The 12,852-nt window shown below is 43.4% G+C and overlaps 1 protein-coding gene across 10 annotated transcripts in view; it reads left to right on the top strand.

Moving 5' to 3' along the window:
• Positions 1–12,852, top strand: part of BCAS3 (BCAS3 microtubule associated cell migration factor) — a 299,242-nt gene that overhangs the window by 153,685 nt on the left and 132,705 nt on the right. The gene's annotated exons all lie outside the window — the stretch shown is intronic.

The following is a 12,852-nucleotide window of genomic DNA, read 5'->3' as shown; positions in this document are numbered from 1 at the left end:
AAATTGATTTCAGTGGTGTCTTCTTTGCATGCCATAGCTCACTGTGAGCCCTCTAGCTGGTATCTTTGCATAGAGCATACTTACGTTTGGTTTTCTCCTGCATCCAGAACCTCGGTGATACAGGATGTGAATCTGCCTGCAGGCTGTTGTAGTCCTTACCTGGGCTGGGTTTAGTGCAAGCGTCTGACCCTGCTGCCCATAGCAGGGTGAGGAAGGTGCTGGTGACCTGGGGAAGCCAGGTGTCATTAAAAGGCATTTCAGGTGATGTACTTGGAGTGAATCACATGCTGACAAATGAGCGTTTCATTGCAGCCCAGCTGTCTGTGAATCGTGGTGTGTGATTTCCTATGTAAAAATACGCAGAATTTCAAGGCAAGTTGAACTGGTTTCTGTAAAAAATATCTCCCAGCCCATCACAAGTAAGATACTCAGTAAAAATCACTAGAATGGAAATGGGGACCTAAGACAGGAGTAGCAAAGATAGTCTTATAATGGCTGTTCCTGATGGTCTCGTCTAAAAGGACAGGTCTGTATCCTGAGAGAGGAAGCAGAGTTGGAGAGAAATGAAATCCCAGTCCCACAGATCCCAGTGAGTTTGGGCAGAGGTGTCTGCTTTGCAGCCTCACCGGGCCCCATGCTGATAGCACTGATGGTCACAGGGCGATGGTCTGTCCTTCTGGCGTCGACTTTGGAGTAGGCAATGGAAAATAAAAGCTGGTGTTCCTGATGGCAGCAGCAGTCATCGTTCCTGCCCTGGTGGGGTTAAGGGGAGTTCCTGGCATCTGCCATTTTCTTTGATTTCTCCTGGTTCTTTTTGGTCACTTCTCCTGCAGCTTTGTTTTACTGCACACCAGGGAAGATCTGTATTTATAAGCAAACAGAGGATGCAGTCCTGCTTGCCTCAGATATCTGTTACCGGGAGCAGCAATTCCCAGGCAGTCCCTTTCATTTGAGGTAATGATGGTTTTAGGAAATACGTAGAATGTATAGCAGTCAAATGTCTTTTAACCACCTATTGATGGAGTGAAATTTGGCAGGTGACGGGGGAACCTTTTGTTTTGTTCCTGAAGTCTAAATAGTTTGACAGCTGTGCAGAGTCCCCTGAATTTACGAGAGCTGAATGTTGGGGTTTGGGGTTTTTTTCATGTGGAACCCAGCAGAGACTCTGACGGAAACTGTTGACCCTTCTTTGTGCTGTTTCTTTACTGTCTCGTCAAACATCTGGAAAACAGCATGTTTGCAGTCATTTCACAACATAATTCTGCATTTACATCATGTGCTATCTGGTAAAAGTTTTCTTGTTTTTTCAAGGGGAAAAAAAAGGGGGGGGGGGGAAGAAAAATCAGCAACTCGAAGGCTGCCATAAGGTCAAGTGGTGACGGTGGGTGCTGCCTGTACTGAACATATGTTTAACTCAGAAAAGCTAAGGCAGTTCCCAAAAATTTGGTAACCATTAGAGTACTTCCTAAGTCAGTTCCGGATGTCAGGCCCTAGGTGGGGGGGGATGGGGCCGCGCTGAGCGTTCTACGGCTTTCCACGAAAGGGATTTGGTCTGGCAGCTGATGCAGCCAAGGAGCAAATCACGCAAGGCAGAGCTAGACAGGAAACGCTTCTGAAAGTGCTGTTTTGAGAGAGGATCATGAGATCAGGCAAGAAGCTGTGAACTTTACATGCAACCAAGGGCAGATAGCGTTGCACTAGCCACCTGAGGGCTTAGAAATAAGAAAGGAAATTAAAGGATCATTTAAGTGGAGTGGGACCAGACAACTTAAATGACAATTTTCATCTTTGAGAAAGGAAAACTGAAGTATATTGAATTCTTTGAAGTAAAGTAGCACGATTGATGTAGCGAATATTTTTTTGTTACATTCCATGCTCTGATTTAGCAGCTCTTCTAATACAACTCATCTCTGACTTTACTGAACCACCTATTTATAGTACTAACAGATTGTTGGTCTTCCTGGACCGAGCACTGTCTGCTCCTTTTAACAATCTGAAGTTATGTAGGTAACTTCTAAGTTAACACGTTAACTAACAAGCGTAGGTAGCAGTTTTTTTGTTGTTACTTTGATTAACGTGAAGTAAGAAATGCTTTTACGTTGCTCCCTTTAAGTGTAAGGAACTTGGGTGTGAGCCTAGAATCACTTAGAAGTTCATGACGAGTTAATAGCAAAGGTTAGATCTCTTTCCTTGCCGTCCATTTGGGATTCAGCCTACTCAGGATTAAACCTTAGTGTCAGAGCTGCTCGGTACCTCTGGTTCTCTGCTGCTTTTGCAATGGCTCAGCAGGGAAGGATCAGAGCAGTGTGGTTCCTGCTGCTCTGGGTCCTGAGTAAGCCAGCCAGTACCTGGCAGAGCCCATGCCTGAAGGGGCCCTTGGAAAGCAATCAAGCATACTGATGCTAATGCACGGGGTCATTATCCTTCCTTCATTTAAATCAGAGTTAAACCTTGAATCCCTAACCACGTCAAAGTGCTCTCTCTGTGTGAAATACAGAAATTGAGATGCTATGGCTGTGCATCCCACTACAGAAATCCCAAAGTGTGAGGCACACTCGAGTGTCAGCAAAGCTCAAAGGTTTGGCCATGTCGCATTTGCAGGTGCCCTTCTTTTCCTCCCAGTTAAAACTAAAGATGAATTATATACTCCAAAACATCAAGAAAATCAGTAAACAACAGTAAATCTGTTTTGTTGATTTAGGGCTGTGGAAGGATTTAGTGCTCAGCTTGAGCACAGGAGTCTGGTCACTGGGTGGATGTGATTTCTGGATGCTGCCGAGCTGGGGAAGTAGGCGCGGTGCAAGATTCTTCTTTTTCTGTGATCTTTCCTTCTATGGCCATAATCGTTTATCTACACGGGCCAGGTTTCCAGGTACCATAGAGATGACTCTTAACAAGGAAAAAATTGTGGATGGCTGCAATTGTGGTTTTGGAAAAGCTTGCTCTGGGATTTTTGTTTAACAGCTATTGGATACGAGGATGCTTAGTTTGCTAATTTGGATGCCAATACTTTGTATGGTTTTACAGCTCTCAGTTATTTCATAGTGGTGCTGGCATTCAAACTGCTCGGGAGAAAGCAGAAAGGTTTTGGGTGTGCATTCAGGATTTTTTCTGTGATGTGTTTGGCAAGCGTGGATGTGTTCTTGGGAATTTGTACAATTTTAAGGAATAATAATGACTATTGAAATATTAATTGTTTCTATACTTGGAACCTCAGGCAGTAGTTTGGAAGAGATCAGATGCAGGTTGAACACCATGAGGGTGGATGTCGTGTGCTGGTATTTTCCTTTTAAGATGGCAGCGGTTGAAGAGTTTTGTTTGTAAATAACCTTCAAAAAGAAAAGAATCATCAAGGAAGTGGCCTGGGCATAAGTCCTCCTCCAGCTGTTTCTCTTTGCACTTCTTTCAGTGTTATTATTCGTGGATCTTTTTCTCCAAAAATTGTAGGTCTGTGGCACAAGGTGTCCATCACTTTCTAGTAGGAAGTAGAAGTGAAAATCACTGTATTAGCTGAACCAAGCACAAGGGTGGTAGCACATTTCCTCTTTATCAATAACCCTTCATACAGGGAGAGCCATCTGTGCGCAGGAGGCTTTTAAATGATTGCTCTGAATGCAAGTCCCGCAAAGCCTAGAAGGTAGTGATGGTTCACTGCCTTGCTGTTTTTATGTAGGCCGTTCTTCCTTGAGGCCACTAAGCCCTCAGGTTTCTCCAAGCCTTTAGTGGTCTGCACTTCGCTGTTATTCTTTCCCTGAGAGTGCTGATTAGTGACTTGCGGTACGGATGCTGATTTATCGCAGCCCAGAGTTGCCCCTTGGGGGCTGAGCAGAAACACTCATGAAGGAGCCCTGATTAAAAAGAGTGGTAATGAAGACAAATGTTTCAGAGGGAGTCAAGAGCAAACCAGGCCTTGGCATTCCCACTGTTCCTCTGAGCTTTTGGAGAGGAGGTAACAGTGGCCAAAGGAAATATTTCCCCCTTGTTGTTTATTTCTCATGGCACTGGAAAAATTTTTCTTTTCCTCCTGGGTGTTCTAACTCTCACTTGTTAACTGCTTTTCATGCAGGGTTGCAATTAACCCTTGGCAGATACTTACCATGTTCCCTTTATATTCACTCTATACATAAAGAAGTTTTTATGTTTTGACCTGTTAACCATTTTAAGATTCTTTAAACTTGACAGTTTCATCTAATTTCTCACATCATTAAATGGTACTTTATTTTCCAACAGTCCATTCACATGAGGTTTGGTGTTTGTTTGATATCTTTAATCATCTTTTTTTCCCCAACTACCTTCTTTAATAAGGAAAAGGAATGGCAACAAGTAATGCTTACAGGCAAGTTTTAAATCAGAGAGAGGTCAGAAAGTTCCTACCTAGCACTGGGTGCGTAACTCAGGCCAGATTTCAGAAGCTTATTGGTGGGTGCTGGATGGTGCAGTGTTTCTGCTGAGTAGAAATTCAAAACAAAAACCAGCACCGTGCTTTTACCCTCTTCTGGATTTGGGGGTGTTCTTGTTGCCTTTTTAATTCTGTGGGATTGTTCATTTTTTGAGATCAGCGTGGGTTGTAATTAGTGTATGAACTGAAAAGAGTGCAGTGAAAATCATTCCATGGCTTTACTGGCTCCTGCTCTCTACATACAGGAGTTAGGCCTGTTACAATCCATCCTCATCTCCTGCCTTTGTGTCAGGTTTGTGCTTGCATGAGGTTACCCATCCACCAAGGAAGGGTTTATTAGAGAAATGGTGGGCAGTGCTGGTGTGCCCCCGGGGAGGCTGTGCTCTCTGCTCTCCATCCAGCTGGGCTGCAGGAGGCAATTCCTCAATAGGGGAATAGGGTGGCAGGGAAACTTGGGCTGGAAGGGCTTTGAGGTCTGTGAGCCCATGCCCTGCTCAGAGCGTTGGCTGTGCAGTCACATGGGGCTCTGAATGGCATGTGAATGGTGCTTTGCATTCAACAGGAGTTTCGGAGTACTTTCCAAACATTAATTAGGTCTCTCATATGAAATGTTATCTTCTGCTTTGCTTTAGAATAGCATTTGAACCCATCCTGCAGGAGGTTCATTTTTCCTCCTAAAATACTGTGGCAAAGAAGTAGTTCAACCAAGGAATGAGCAGGGAGAAGGGCTTTCCCTGATTGACTGGCCTCGGTCATGATGCACCTAAAAGGTCAGAGATTGTTTTGAGAAAGTATTTTAAAGGATAGGTCTGTGTTTTCTCTCTGTCTGAGAATCTACTTAGAACTTCCATGCTAGTTCTTGCAGTGTTAAATAAACCTACTGTACGAAGGCATCTACAGCTACTGTTCAGTCAGTCTCACGCTTCCACAGTGTTAGGATTTTTCTGCATTAGGTCTATATAAAATATACTTTAATGTAATTTTGTGGAACTTCTTTGTTTTACGTGGTGGTGACAGAGGACGAAACAACTCTGGTGACTGTGTGCTCCAGGGCGGGTGAAAGATTGTGTGTGATTTGCTGCAAACTGAACTGAATTGCTCCATGGTCGTGTGGAATTGAGGAAATGCTGGTTGTGCATCTGAAGGAAAAGCCGTGTGGGTCTTTCAACACTGATAGTTGTTGAGTGTAAATAGGAGCTGTGTGGAGTTAGCAGCATCTGGAACATTAAACGTTCCCAGCAACTGGTGTACACTTGATGGCACCAGCCTTTGTCTTTGAGCCATTGCTCTATTCAGAATTTAGGAAATTTTTGTTTTTAAATCTGATTAACTTGTGGGCGTTGTGGAGCTAGTTTGGGGCTGGCATTGCTGCACTAGTCAGATTGCATCACCATCAGCTGCCCACTAATTATCAGGAAATTTATAGCTGCATTAGGTAAATGTCACTTCACTGCAGTGGCCTGGAATAAGAGTGTTTTCTGCTCTGAATTAGCACCATCGGCACGTCTCAGTGAGAGTCTAACCAAGCAAGCTAAGGGCTTTATTTATGCACAAGCATATTAGGGTTTTAAGAAAGGGTAGCTGAAAGATGTTGCATTGCTTTTTTTTTGAACCATAACATCTCTCCGTCACAAATGTGTATTAATTTATTCATTATGCATAATCACATGTGAAGTGTTTAAAAGTAATTTGCTAATTTGAGAATGACAAGATCTGCATTCAGTAAAGTAATATACTTAACTGTGCAGGAAGTCTTCAGAAAGATAACAGAGGACAGTGATGATTTGGTCCATTTTCCTGCTGGTGAAATTCTCTGTTGGGTGATATAACACTGCTGGAAATACAGGCCAGTGTTCTCAGGAGTTGTGGAATTAGGAATTATGCACCTTTCATGTTGGTTTAAGGAATCTTTTCAAAACACGTCCTTATTTATGTCTCCTTTCACAGGTAATGCTTACCTGGAATTTTCTTTTGCTTTGAAGGATTGCTATTATCCATTGACCCACAGTGCATTGTCTCAGTGCTTGGGATGGCACCTACTGCACACTGCTGCTGCATAACAGATTCACTGTAGTTGATACAAAGTTGAAGAGATTTAAAGGAAGTCACTGTCCAGTACTGAGCACTTCCCTTCTGGTTTAATTCTTGCTGCTTTTACAGTTCATAGTGATAGAGATGAGACAAAGCTCACATACTGTATTCAGTGGGCCTTTCTTCTGGGTTAGTGACACAATCATTGGTACAGGCCAACTGCACCGCTTCCTTCAGAAGGATCTTTTTATTAGGTAAGAGCAGATACTTACACATCGTAGTCAGAGAAATATAATTCTTACAGAAGACAGTTCTGCCTGATGGTCTATTTCAAGGTTGTATTGAAGTCACTTCTCTTTGTTCTTCATAAGATGCAAAACCCCATGACTTCCCTTCTGCCATGGCTCCCAGTTCCAGCACGCAGTGAAGAAATGAAGTTCTGGGAGTCAGTTTGGTCTGAAACAAGAGCAGCAGGGTTTGATTTGTGTGGGTGCTGGGCTGGATGAGCCACAGCAAATGGTGCAGACGTGCCTCGTCTGTGAGAGTGAATTAATCAACAGCCAGCCTGTTCCTGCATCAAACTTTTATACTGGTGCTTTTCTATAAGAAATGACCTGATACAATGAGGTACATTACAGTAGTATGAATTTATAATAAATATAACGTGGCGTTTGTATATTACATGATTTAAACTATCCTCATGTTGTAATTTGGAAGTATTATGACAAATGCTGACTGGGTAAAAGATGCTTTTTCCTCTAAATTTAATCTGATTCATCACTTGGTAAACGTATTTATTATTGGTTTGATCCAAACAGAATAGGCTAAATTACTCCTCATGCAAGACAAAGGCATTTCTGACGATAGTGACTTGTTGCTAGCTTTTATCATGCTTGTATAGCTCTGCTGTGTATTAAATAGAATACTATCAAATATTGTATACAATGTGCCCAGAACATACATAATTTTGAGCAACTTTACTGACAGTTGCATTTTTATGAGCATTATGGAAGTGAATGATGATTTTCACATTCCATAGAGGCCGGCCTTTGGTTGCACAGAGCCACTGTTGCCATTGCATTTCTGATGGATGCACAGCCTCAGAACTTCTGCTGAGCAGAGCAGGGCTGGCAGCCGACCTCCGTCCTGCATCCCCTGCATCACCAGCCCCGCATCCTGCTCCCCCCACGTCACTCCTAGGTGTGAGCTGCAGCATTTCCTTCCCCTGCAACTCTTATATCCTCACAAACTGCCTTGGCACTAGGCACCACACACAGTGCTCATGGTGGGGTGAAGCTGTGTGTGCTGCCAAGCTGGCTGAAGCCTGCTGTTATAGCAGTCCTGGTTCCATGTTTGTTGAATGCAAATAATTAATGTTAATCCAACCTCATTGTTCTTGGGTCAAACAGAAAAAGCAAAATCCGTCAGGGTGACGGTGTGGTAAATCAGGGTTGTTTGCCCTGAGCGTGAGGTTGGCTGGTGTCTGACCTGCCATGGAGTCTGTGCTTCTCCTTCCCATTTAGAGCAGGCATTCCAGCTGAGTTCAGCTCTCTCCGTGAGGTGAGGACTTTTGTCCTTATTTGTTGTTATGCAATATTGTGCTGCTTTCAGTGAAGGAAAGGGAAAAAAATTGTCTGCCAATATGACTGTGATTTTTGGATGATTTATTCTGTTCCTTTTCTGAATAACCTAACTTTGACATTATTTGTGAACTCCAAGCTTTGCTTGCGTTGTTCTTGCTAGTAGAAAACATAGCAAGGATGTAGTAGGTAATTGAACCCAGATGCACTGAAGGCTGCTCAGCCAGACTGTTATTTTAGCCAACACTAGTAGGTTTTTTAATACGAGTTTGACCTTACTTTGAAACATTCTCAAAATACCATTCTTTAATATCAATTTATATACTCCTGCTTTAAGATGGGGTAGAGTCACTTGAAAAAGTAATGAAACACTTTCTACCTGTTAATACAGGAGATACACAGAGAGTTTTGGAGTTAATTTGTGTGTCTAAGGGACAAGTTTTACACGCTGCCTCTCTAATTGAAGCATTACTGTGTGTCTGTAGTTGGGATTGGTACCATCAGGGAAGGGCTGTCGGTCAGTCTGACCTGTGCCAGGTACGTGTGCCCACTCTGCCATGGGAGGGCCTTCAGTGCACAGCACTACAGTGATTTACCAACAGGCCATCCCGGTAAGTCATTAAACAGAGTTTAATAACCGTGGTACATATTCATCTTAATTATTTTTAATGGGAGGTAAATGTTTAGTGTCTGTGTTCTGAGAGGTTAAGCTGCCTTAGTTAAACAGCTTAGAAATACATTCCTGGTTTACCCCCACCAAGAAGAGTCTTGCTTCCAGGATGGCAGTTTGCTTCTGACATACATGTAATGTACTTTCCATATCCAAACTGTATTTTTCTAAGGGAGGAGCTGTGAACAGCAGAGCAGAGCTGTAGTTCCCTCTTCAATACAGGCTTTGTCAGCAACAACTGAGCACAAAAACCTTGGGTACAGTTAAATTTCCTGTGAAGATAGCATACTTTTTCTGCTTAAACAGAACTGGTTTTCATTCGTTACTGCTCTTGTCAGGTGGAACCAGGGTTGTTACCTTAATAGCTTGGCTGTCTAGTTGTTCTTTGTGAAGTGATGGCAGCAACTTGGTGTGGTTGTGCATCAGCAGCTGGAGGTGAAGCGATGAAGAAAGAAGATTTTGGATTCTTAAATTGAAGAGTGTCCTCAGTTTCACTCCAATGTAGTGATTAATTCCTGTAGCTGCTGGTTGTGAAGCAGAGGGATATTTGCACGGTACCCAAACTGAGCGGGCTGCAGCTATGCTGAGTTCCTGCCCACGTGCTGCTGGCCCAGCTGGGCGCTGCCATCAGCTTCACACCGGAATCCTCTGCTCTGTGTCAGCGCGGGGCTGTGAGCGGCTGCTGGTTGCAAACTGCTTCAAACCTGGTTGGCTTTGGGCAGTGCAGCTTAAAATATAGAAGGTGAGAAATTAAAAATGGTTTGGCGTTTTTCTTTCTGTTCTCTTATCAGAAATGTTCATTCAGACTATAACAACTGTTAGAACAAGATAACAACTTCAGGCCAGCTGTCAAATGTTTACCATTATCAAACCTCTCCCTAGGGGAAGATGCGACTTTGGCTCGCCTCACCGGCAGTAATTTAATTTTTCCTTCGTTCTGACTCGGAAATGGCAGCATTTTTCAAAGCTTCCTCCCACTGATGGCTGAAATTTTCCTTGTGAAATGATTTCCACCAGTCTTGAATCTTTCTTGCTTCTGCCGTCTTCACCTTTACTGATGGTTCTGCAACTCATCACCAGCTATGCAAACTGACAGTTCACATCCTGGGGCAGCAGCCGGGTCTGGCCTGCAGAAAGGAGCAGCCTGACCAAATTTACGCTCACAAGATCTCTTAATTCACAAAAGCATTTGCTCTAGTTCCTGTTCTCTGCTGCAGGGTCTTTTGGGGGGGCGAGCAGGAGAGCGTTCGGAGGGGAGAGAGGCACTCTTCACACTCTGCTGAGTACACAGGCTTTGAGATGAAAAACAGACGGAAAGAGACATTTCCAGCCATCTTGCTGATCTATGCAGGGGTTCACTGAACTGTGCAACATAGCACCAGACCCATGTATCATTTAATGTGCTAATTTCTTCTTTCTTTTTTTTTCTTTTTTTTCCTTATTTTTTGACTGAAGGAGTTTTTCACGTTGTTGACAAGCATATTAAAATTAAAAGTAGAAGCAGTTAAAAGAGCCTAAAACATGAATCCAGTGCTCTCATGGGTTACCCCCTCCTTTGACATCCAGAGCTATGGAGAGATCTGCTTAGTTTTGAACAGCCTCTGACAAATGAGAATAGTCAGAATAAGTTTTCTGTTTGGTCTGAACTGCACGTAACATCACCAGGTTTTTTTTTTCTCCCTCACAAGCTGAAACACATGCCATATGCTTGCCCAAATGCTTTCCCTTCTTGCACTTCAAGACAGATACCAAACTTTTGTTACATTCTTTTCACAGGGAATTGTGCTGTTCCTTCTCCCCTGTCACTGCTCTCTCCCACCCACCCAGGACAGTCAGCAGCTGAGTTAAGTGATGCTTCCCCAAGGTCCGGCCTCAGCACTGCAGCCGTGTGCATGCTCTGTAGCAAAAGGTCATCGCAGCACTTTCTGGGTATTCCTTGGCTCTCTATTGGAAGCTTTTCCTAAGAATAACCCATTTTACATTTCTGTGATTACTTTGGAGAAAAAATGTGCACTAACACCAGAATGGAAACAGGGGGGGAGGACATTCCGTGTAATCTGATCGCGCTCCTGTAGCGTTTGCTCGGTACTTTCCTATCATTAGCTATCCAGTTGCTTAAGGAGCAGCTGCACGGTCTGGTAAATGAATATACGTTAAAAGTTTAGACAGAAGGAAAAGTGAACTGAGCTTGTACTAACATCGAATAGCAGTTAGAGAAATCGGGAGCTTGTTGGAGGTGGAGTTTCACTTGTGAAGTTGCCCTCTCAGTAAAAATGGAGTTGTACAAAATGGATGTATTTCTAACGGCAGCTTTTGTCCTCAGCATTGAGTTCTGCCTGGTATTGCTTCCTGAGCCTTTAGGCGTATTGAGAAGCACAGGAGAGATCTGCAGGGAGGGATGTATCAGGTGGAGGACTCCAGCAAAGGAGAGCTGGTGCCACAGCAGTGTGAGCTGACAGCGCCGAGGAGCAGCACTGAGCAGTCGGGGTATTTGTCACCTTAATGCACGGGGAAAATAGAAAAACAAACACAAATCTTATCAGTCTGCTTTTTTTTTTTGCTCGGGATGAAAGTGTTTGAGGAAAAATCGTAAAGGAATCCGTGGTAGCTCAAGGAGGTTAAACTCAACAGTTGTTTCCTTTGAAGTGTGTGACCACGAGGTTAATTGCCAAAACTGCTTGTGGAAAAGGTGGTAACAATTTAACAAGACTGTACAACTGCAGGAATCAGATGAGGATCAGGTGTTTGCAGATGGGTTTTTTGTGTTGGTTTTTGTTGTTGTTGTCGGTTTTCTTTTTTTTTTTTTTCTTTTTTTTTTGGCCTAACAGGAAAAAGGGAAGGAAAAAAAAACCCAGAATGAGAAACAGGGGCCGGAGCGGGAGAAGAAAAGCCCGATTAAACAGCCAATAATTCGTTGTTTGCTTTGCCAATGAGGCTGTAATTGGCCGGGAGGTTAATCGCAGCCTGTGGATTGGCGGCCGGCGTCACTTGCTGCCGCTCGCTCGGTGCTGTTCGGCAGGAGCCTGCAATTACTGGGGCCTGCACAGCTCTTCTTCAGCCTCACTACGGCTCTGATTTATTAATCCCAGTAAGGCTGCTGGGAGAAGTTTACAGTTCAAGGCACGGTTTTTGTATTTCTGCTGCTTGCAGTCAAGTTTATTCCACGCTTTGCTTCCCGACTTGGGATTTTTAGGTTCATTTGTCCCCTTTCTGAAACTGCCGTATTTCCAAATCTTTCTTAATTTAGTGAGAACAAAGATTTAAAGTCAGAATTCCCCAGATCTCTCCAGAAACCCTGATAGGTCAATTCAGTATCGTAATTGGAAAGTTGAAATGCTTTATCATTTACTCTGGGCAAAGAGAGACTCAGAAGTATGATGCACAGGGAGCTAGAAGAAACTGTTTAGGTAGACCTTAGTTTTGTGTCGTATTATTGGGGTATTTTAATTCAATTTTGACAACTATTCCCAATTCAGTAGTGTGGGGTTTGTGTGGGTTTTTTGTTCCTATTTTGTATCTGCAGCAGTTTGTGGAACTTGGAAAACACGGACAAAGTGCAGCTTTGTCAAGCTTTCCATTTCTTGTAAACAAAGAGTTGGCAACTCCAGAGAGCAGCGAGGTGAGGGAGGCTTTAAATAGTTAACTGCGCTCTCTTGAAGCTCAAAGAAAGTTTGGTTTTGACAGAAGGGTTGGTCAGCAGCCACTAATCCCCACACACAGATTTTTCTCTGTCAGATAACTTTAATGAACTTCAAGTTGTTGTTAACAGCAATCCGAATGATATTTTTAGGGCTTGATGTTTAACTGAACGACCAGCAGAACTCTGAAACCTTCCTCCCACAGCGTCGTTTACTTGCTCATCTGTAAAGCCAAAGCGGCAGCCTGGATCCTAAACGTAATGCACACTGTCAGTTTTCTGCCTAGTTTTGCTGTTTTTATGTTGTGTATATAAAGCAAAGCTGCTGCTGGGAAAATCCCTGCTTTGCAGCAGGCCGAGCTCTGTGCTCCAGCTGGAGAATCGCGGCGTGTTGCTGGCCACTATTCACAGCAGTCAGGAAATGTTGTGTGCTAATGTATATGATGTAATTCAAAAGATCACATCTCTCTGGTCTGTTAGAAAACCATGAATTTGGGTCCTGATGGAATCACCCAAAGAATGACACTTTGAAGTA

This window comes from Coturnix japonica, chromosome 19 (assembly GCF_001577835.2).
Source record: "Coturnix japonica isolate 7356 chromosome 19, Coturnix japonica 2.1, whole genome shotgun sequence".
Taxonomy (NCBI): domain Eukaryota; kingdom Metazoa; phylum Chordata; class Aves; order Galliformes; family Phasianidae; genus Coturnix; species Coturnix japonica.
This window is presented reverse-complemented; position numbering and strand designations above follow the sequence as displayed.